Consider the following 9,733-nt stretch of genomic DNA (forward strand, 5'->3'; position numbering starts at 1 on the left):
AAACATGCAATGTAATGTGCAATGGTCTGCAATAATTACCAAATAGATCTTTACTAAGAGAGTAGCAATGGTCTGCAATAATTACCAAATAGATCTTTACTAAAAGAGTAGCAATGGTTTGCAATAATTACCAAATAGATCTTTACTAAGAGAGTAGCAATGGTCTGCAATAATTACCAAATAGATATTAACTAAAAGAGTAGCAATGGTCTGCTATAATTACCAAATAGATCTTTACTAAGAGAGTAGCAATGGTCTGCAATAATTACCAAATAGATCTTTACTAAGAGAGAAGAAATGGTCTGCAATAATTACCTGTCGATGAGAAGAAGAGGCAGGAGTCAATTTTGAATATCAGTTGAGGATGTATCTAATGATATACAGGTATAACACTGCTGTTGTTTTTAGCTGCCATTTGATAACTAGCCACTTCATAAAATAGCCACTGCAACATCCTAATAGGCCTGGCGTCCTATGCTATACTGAATAAATAAGTCTACAAATACATGTCCTTTCTGATTACAACCCCCTCCCCCACACAGCAACCCTCCACCAAAAGGTGTTATTCAACTACCAAATGTGAGGTTTGTAAACCCCAGTCAATCACTATAATTTTTTCCACACTACAGATATTAATCCACTTAAAACAATTTTCTAAACATGCAATGTAATATGCAATGGTCTGCAATAATTACCAAATAGATCTTTATTAAGAGAGTAGCAATGGTCTGCAATAATTACCAAATAGATCTTTACTAAAAGAGTAGCAATGGTCTGCAATAATTACCAAATAGATCTTTACCAAAAGAGTAGCAATGGTCTGTAATAATTACCAAATAGATCTTTACTAAGAGAGTAGCAATAGTCTGCAATAATTACCAAATAGATCTTTACTAAAAGAGTAGCAATGGTCTGCAATAATTACCAAATAGATCTTTACTAACAGAGTAGCAATGTCTGCAATAATTACCAAATAGATCTTTACTAAGAGAGTAGCAATGGTCTGCAATAATTACCTCTGGATGAGAAGGAGAGACAGGAGTCAATTTTGAACATCAGTTGAAGATGTAACTAATGATATACAGGTATAACACTGCTGTTGCTTTTAGCTGCCACTTGATAACTAGCCACTTCATTAAATAGCCATTGCAGCATCCTAATAGGCCTGGCGTCCTATGCTATACTGAATAAATAAGTCTACAAACACATGTCCTTTCCGATTACAACCCTCTCCCCCACACAGCAACCCTCCACCAAAAGGTGTTAATCAACTACAAAATGTGAGGTTTGTAAACCCCAGTCAATCACTATTCATTTTTGCACACTACAGATATTAATCCACGTAAAACAATTTTCTAAAAATTGCAATGTAATGTGCAATGGTCTGCAATAATTACCAAATAGATCTTTACTAAGAGAGTAGCAATGGTCTGCAATAATTACCAAATAGATCTTTAATAAGAGAGTAGCAATGGTCTGTAATAATTACCAAATAGATCTTTACTAAGAGAGTAGCAATGGTCTGCATTAATTACCAAATAGATCTTTACTAAGAGAGAAGAAATGGTCTGCAATAATTACCTGTCGATGAGAAGAAGTGGCAGGAGTCAATTTTGAATATCAGTTGAGGATGTATCTAATGATATACAGGTATAACACTGCTGTTGTTTTTAGCTGCCATTTGATAACTAGCCACTTCATAAAATAGCCACTGCAACATCCTAATAGGCCTGGCGTCCTATGCTATACTGAATAAATAAGTCTACAAATACATATCCTTTCTGATTACAACCCCCTCCGCCACACAGCAACCTTCCACCAAAAGGTGTTAATCAACAACCAAATGTGAGGTTTGTAAACCCCAGTCAATCAATATAATTTTTTCCACACTACAGATATTAATCGACTTAAAACAATTTTCCAAACATGCAATGTAATATGCAATGGTCTGCAATAATTACCAAATAGATCTTTATTAAGAGAGTAGCAATGGTCTGCAATAATTACCAAATAGATCTTTAATAAGAGAGAAGCAATGGTCTGTAATAATTACCAAATAGATCTTTACTAAGAGAGTAGCAATAGTCTGCAATAATTACCAAATAGATCTTTACTAAGAGAGTAGAAATGGTCTGCAATAATTACCAAATAGATCTTTACTAAGAGAGTAGCAATGGTCTGCAATAATTACCTGTTGATGAGAAGGAGTGACAGGAGTCAATTTTAAACATCAGTTGAAGATGTAACTAATGATATGCGGGTATAACACTGCTGTTGCTTCTTAGCTGCCACTTGATAACTAGCCACTTCATAAAATAGCCACTGCAGCGTCCTAATAGGCCTGTCGTCCTATGCTATACTGAATAAATAAGTCTACAAACACATGTCCTTTCTGATTACAACCCCCTCCCCCACACAGCAACCCTCCACCAAAAGGTGTTATTCAACTACCAAATGTGAGGTTTGTAAACCCCAGTCAATCACTATAAATTTTTGCACACTACAGATATTAATCCACTTAAAACTATTTTCTAAACATGCAATGTAATGTGCAATGGTCTGCAATAATTACCAAATAGATCTTTACTAAGAGAGTAGCAATGGTCTGCAATAATTACCAAATAGATCTTTACTAAAAGAGTAGCAATGGTTTGCAATAATTACCAAATAGATCTTTACTAAGAGAGTAGCAATGGTCTGCAATAATTACCAAATAGATATTAACTAAAAGAGTAGCAATGGTCTGCTATAATTACCAAATAGATCTTTACTAAGAGAGTAGCAATGGTCTGCAATAATTACCAAATAGATCTTTACTAAGAGAGAAGAAATGGTCTGCAATAATTACCTGTCGATGAGAAGAAGAGGCAGGAGTCAATTTTGAATATCAGTTGAGGATGTATCTAATGATATACAGGTATAACACTGCTGTTGTTTTTAGCTGCCATTTGATAACTAGCCACTTCATAAAATAGCCACTGCAACATCCTAATAGGCCTGGCGTCCTATGCTATACTGAATAAATAAGTCTACAAATACATGTCCTTTCTGATTACAACCCCCTCCCCCACACAGCAACCCTCCACCAAAAGGTGTTATTCAACTACCAAATGTGAGGTTTGTAAACCCCAGTCAATCACTATAATTTTTTCCACACTACAGATATTAATCCACTTAAAACAATTTTCTAAACATGCAATGTAATATGCAATGGTCTGCAATAATTACCAAATAGATCTTTATTAAGAGAGTAGCAATGGTCTGCAATAATTACCAAATAGATCTTTACTAAAAGAGTAGCAATGGTCTGCAATAATTACCAAATAGATCTTTACCAAAAGAGTAGCAATGGTCTGTAATAATTACCAAATAGATCTTTACTAAGAGAGTAGCAATAGTCTGCAATAATTACCAAATAGATCTTTACTAAGAGAGTAGCAATAGTCTGCAATAATTACCAAATAGATCTTTACTAAAAGAGTAGCAATGGTCTGCAATAATTACCAAATAGATCTTTACTAACAGAGTAGCAATGTCTGCAATAATTACCAAATAGATCTTTACTAAGAGAGTAGCAATGGTCTGCAATAATTACCAAATAGATCTTTACTAAGAGAGTAGCAATGGTCTGCAATAATTACCTCTGGATGAGAAGGAGAGACAGGAGTCAATTTTGAACAACAGTTGAAGATGTAACTAATGATATACAGGTATAACACTGCTGTTGCTTTTAGCTGCCACTTGATAACTAGCCACTTCATTAAATAGCCATTGCAGCATCCTAATAGGCCTGGCGTCCTATGCTATACTGAATAAATAAGTCTACAAACACATGTCCTTTCCGATTACAACCCTCTCCCCCACACAGCAACCCTCCACCAAAAGGTGTTAATCAACTACCAAATGTGAGGTTTGTAAACCCCAGTCAATCACTATAAATTTTTGCACACTACAGATATTAATCCACTTAAAACAATTTTCTAAACATGCAATGTAATGTGCAATGGTCTGCAATAATTACCAAATAGATCTTTACTAAGAGAGTAGCTATGGTCTGCAATAGTTACCAAATAGATCTTTACTAATAGAGTAACAATGGTCTGCAATAATTATTAAATAGATCTTTACTAAAAGAGTAGCAATGGTCTGCAATAATTACCAAATAGATTTTTACTAAGAGAGTAGCAATGGTCTGCAATAATTACCAAATAGATCTTTACTAAGAGAGTAGCAATGGTCTGCAATAATTATAAAATAGATCATTACTAAAAGAGTAGCAATGGTCTGCTATAATTACCAAATAGATCTTTACTAAGAGAGTAACAATGGTCTGCAATAATTACCTGTTGATGAGAAGGAGAGACAGGAGTCAATTTTGAATATCAGTTGATGTTGTAACTAATGATATACAGGTATAACACTGCTGTTGTTTTTAGCTGCCACTTGATAACTAGCCACTTCATAAAATAGCCACTGCAGCGTCCTAATAGGCCTGGCGTCCTATGCTATACTGAATAAATAAAGTCTACAAATACATGTCCTTTCTGATTACAACCCCCTCCCCCACACAGCAACCCTCCAACAAAAGGTGTTAATTAACTACCAAATGTGAGTTTGTAAACCCCAGTCAATCACTATAATTTTTTCCACACTACAGATATTAATCCACTTAAAACAATTTTCTAAACATGCTATTTAATGTGCAATGGTCTGCAATAATTACCAAATAGATCTTTATTAAGAGAGTAGCAATGGTCTGCAATAACTACCAAATAGATCTTTAATAAGAGAGTAGCAATGGTCTGTAATAATTACCAAATAGATCTTTACTAAGAGAGTAGCAATGGTCTGCAATAATTACCAAATAGATCTTTACTAAGAGAGTAGCAATGGTCTGCAATAATTACCAAATAGATCTTTACTAAGAGATTAGCAATGGTCTGCAATAATTACCTGCTGATGAGAATGAGAGACAGGAGTCAATTTTGAACATCAGTTGAAGATGTAACTAATGATATACAGGTATAACACTGCTGTTGCTTTTAGCTGCCACTTGATAACTAGCCACTTCATAAAATAGCCACTGCAGCGTCCTAATAGGCCTGGCGTCCTATGCTATACTGAATAAATAAGTCTACAAATACATATCCTTTCTGATTACAACCCCCTCCCCCACACAGCAACCCTCCACCAAAAGGTGTTAATCAACTACCAAATGCGAGGTTTGTAAACCCCAGTCAATCACTATAATTTTTTCCACACTACAGATATTAATCCACTTAAAACAATTTTCTAAAAATTGCAATGTAATGTGCAATGGTCTGCAATAATTACCAAATAGATCTTTATTAAGAGAGTAGCAATGGTCTGCAATAATTACCAAATAGATCTTTAATAAGAGAGTAGCAATGGTCTGTAATAATTACCAAATAGATCTTTACTAAGAGAGTAGCAATGGTCTGCAATAATTACCAAATAGATATTTACTAAGAGAGTAGCAATGTCTGCAATAATTACCAAATAGATCTTTACTAAGAGAGTATCAATAGTCTGCAATAATTACCAAATAGATCTTTACTAAGAGAGTAGCAATGGTCTGCAATAATTACCAAATAGATCTTTAATAAGAGAGTAGCAATGGTCTGTAATAATTACCAAATAGATCTTTACTAAGAGAGTAGCAATGGTCTGCATTAATTACCAAATAGATCTTTACTAAGAGAGAAGAAATGGTCTGCAATAATTACCTGTCGATGAGAAGAAGTGGCAGGAGTCAATTTTGAATATCAGTTGAGGATGTATCTAATGATATACAGGTATAACACTGCTGTTGTTTTTAGCTGCCATTTGATAACTAGCCACTTCATAAAATAGCCACTGCAACATCCTAATAGGCCTGGCGTCCTATGCTATACTGAATAAATAAGTCTACAAATACATATCCTTTCTGATTACAACCCCCTCCGCCACACAGCAACCCTCCACCAAAAGGTGTTAATCAACAACCAAATGTGAGGTTTGTAAACCCCAGTCAATCAATATAATTTTTTCCACACTACAGATATTAATCGACTTAAAACAATTTTCCAAACATGCAATGTAATATGCAATGGTCTGCAATAATTACCAAATAGATCTTTATTAAGAGAGTAGCAATGGTCTGCAATAATTACCAAATAGATCTTTAATAAGAGAGTAGCAATGGTCTGTAATAATTACCAAATAGATCTTTACTAAGAGAGTAGCAATAGTCTGCAATAATTACCAAATAGATCTTTACTAAGAGAGTAGAAATGGTCTGCAATAATTACCAAATAGATCTTTACTAAGAGAGTAGCAATGGTCTGCAATAATTACCTGTTGATGAGAAGGAGTGACAGGAGTCAATTTTAAACATCAGTTGAAGATGTAACTAATGATATGCGGTTATAACACTGCTGTTGCTTCTTAGCTGCCACTTGATAACTAGCCACTTCATAAAATAGCCACTGCAGCGTCCTAATAGGCCCGTCGTCCTATGCTATACTGAATAAATAAGTCTACAAACACATGTCCTTTCTGATTACAACCCCCTCCCCCACACAGCAACCCTCCACCAAAAGGTGTTATTCAACTACCAAATGTGAGGTTTGTAAACCCCAGTCAATCACTATAAATTTTTGCACACTACAGATATTAATCCACTTAAAACTATTTTCTAAACATGCAATGTAATGTGCAATGGTCTGCAATAATTACCAAATAGATCTTTACTAAGAGAGTAGCAATGGTCTGCAATAATTACCAAATAGATCTTTACTAAAAGAGTAGCAATGGTTTGCAATAATTACCAAATAGATCTTTACTAAGAGAGTAGCAATGGTCTGCAATAATTACCAAATCGATATTTACTCAAAGAGTAGCAATGGTCTGCTATAATTACCAAATAGATCTTTACTAAGAGAGTAGCAATGGTCTGCAATAATTACCAAATAGATCTTTACTAAGAGAGAAGAAATGGTCTGCAATAATTACCTGTCGATGAGAAGAAGAGGCAGGAGTCAATTTTGAATATCAGTTGAGGATGTATCTAATGATATACAGGTATAACACTGCTGTTGTTTTTAGCTGCCATTTGATAACTAGCCACTTCATAAAATAGCCAATGCAACATCCTAATAGGCCTGGCGTCCTTTGCTATACTGAATAAATAAGTCTACAAATACATGTCCTTTCTGATTACAACCCCCTCCCCCACACAGCAACCCTCCACCAACAGGTGTTAATCAACTACCAAATGTGAGGTTTGTAAACCCCAGTCAATCACTATAATTTTTTCCACACTACAGATATTAATCCACTTAAAACAATTTTCTAAACATGCAATGTAATATGCAATGGTCTGCAATAATTACCAAATAGATCTTTATTAAGAGAGTAGCAATGGTCTGCAATAATTACCAAATAGATCTTTACTAAAAGAGTAGCAATGGTCTGCAATAATTACCAAATAGATCTTTACCAAAAGAGTAGCAATGGTCTGTAATAATTACCAAATAGATCTTTACTAAGAGAGTAGCAATAGTCTGCAATAATTACCAAATAGATCTTTACTAAAAGAGTAGCAATGGTCTGCAATAATTACCAAATAGATCTTTACTAACAGAGTAGCAATGTCTGCAATAATTACCAAATAGATCTTTACTAAGAGAGTAGCAATGGTCTGCAATAATTACCAAATAGATCTTTACTAAGAGAGTAGCAATGGTCTGCAATAATTACCTCTGGATGAGAAGGAGAGACAGGAGTCAATTTTGAACATCAGTTGAAGATGTAACTAATGATATACAGGTATAACACTGCTGTTGCTTTTAGCTGCCACTTGATAACTAGCCACTTCATTAAATAGCCATTGCAGCATCCTAATAGGCCTGGCGTCCTATGCTATACTGAATAAATAAGTCTACAAGTACATGTCCTTTCTGATTACAACCCCCTCCCCCACACAGCAACCCTCCACCAACAGGTGTTAATCAACTACCAAATGTGAGGTTTGTAAACCCCAGTCAATCACTATAATTTTTTTCACACTACAGATATTAATCCACTTAAAACAATTTTCTAAACATGCAATGTAATGTGCAATGGTCTGCAATAATTACCAAATAGATATTTATTAAGAGAGTAGCAATGGTCTGCAATAATTACCAAATAGATCTTTAATAAGAGAGTAGCAATGGTCTGTAATAATTACCAAATAGATCTTTACTAAGAGAGTAGCAATGGTCTGCAATAATTACCAAATAGATCTTTACTAAGAGAGTAGCAATGGTCTGCAATAATTACCAAATAGATCTTTACTAACAGAGTAGCAATGTCTGCAATAATTACCAAATAGATATTTACTAAGAGAGTAGCAATGTCTGCAATAATTACCAAATAGATCTTTACTAAGAGAGTAGCAATGGTCTGCAAAGCATTACCAAATAGATCTTTAATAAGAGAGTAGCAATGGTCTGCAATAATTACCAAATAGATCTTTACTAAAAGAGTAGCAATGGTCTGCAATAATTACCAAATAGATATTTACTAAGAGAGTAGCAATGGTCTGCAATAATTACCAAATAGATATTTACTAAGAGAGTAGCAATGTCTGCAATATTTACCAAATAGATATTTACTAAAAGAGTAGCAATGGTCTGCAATAATTACCAAATAGATCTTTACTAAGAGAGTAGCAATGGTCTGCTGTAATTACCAAATAGATCTTTACTAAGAGAGTAGCAATGGTCTGCAATAATTACCTGTTGATGAGAAGGAGAGACAGGAGTCAATTTTGAATATCAGTTGATGTTGTAACTAATAATATACAGGTATAACACTGCTGTTGTTTTAAGCTGCCACTTGATAACTAGCCACTTCATAAAATAGCCACTGCAGCGTCCTAATAGGCCTGTCGTCCTATGCTATATTGAATAAATAAGTCTACAAACACATGTCCTTTCTAATTACAACCCCCTCCCCCACACAGCAACCCTCCACCAAAAGGTGTTAATCAACTACCAAATGTGAGGTTTGTAAACCCCAGTCAATCACTATAAATCTTTGCACATAACAGATATTAATCCACTTAAAACAATTATCTAATCATGCAATGTAATGTGCAATGGTCTGCAATAATTACCAAATAGATTTTTACTAAGAGAGTAGCAATGGTCTGCAATAATTACCAAATAGATCTTTACTAAGAGAGTAGCAATGGTCTGCAATAATTACCAAATAGATCTTTACTAAGAGAGAAGAAATGGTCTGCAATAATTACCTGTTGATGAGAATGAGAGACAGGAGTCAATTTTGAATATCAGTTGAGGATGTAACTAAAGATATACAGGTATAACACTGCTGCTGTTTTTAGCTGCCACTTCATAACTAGCCACTTCATAAAATAGCCACTGCAGCGTCCTAATAGGCCTGGCGTCCTATGCTATACTGAATAAATAAGTCTACAAATACATATCCTTTCTGATTACAACCCCCTCCGCCACACAGCAACCCTCCACCAACAGGTGTTAATCAACTACCAAATGTGAGGTTTGTAAACCCCAGTCAATCAATATAATTTTTTCCACACTACAGATATTAATCGACTTAAAACAATTTTCCAAACATGCAATGTAATATGCAATGGTCTGCAATAATTACCAAATAGATCTTTATTAAGAGAGTAGCAATGGTCTGCAATAATTACCAAATA

Source organism: Pseudophryne corroboree, chromosome 8 (genome assembly GCF_028390025.1).
Source record: "Pseudophryne corroboree isolate aPseCor3 chromosome 8, aPseCor3.hap2, whole genome shotgun sequence".
Taxonomy (NCBI): Eukaryota; Metazoa; Chordata; class Amphibia; order Anura; family Myobatrachidae; genus Pseudophryne; species Pseudophryne corroboree.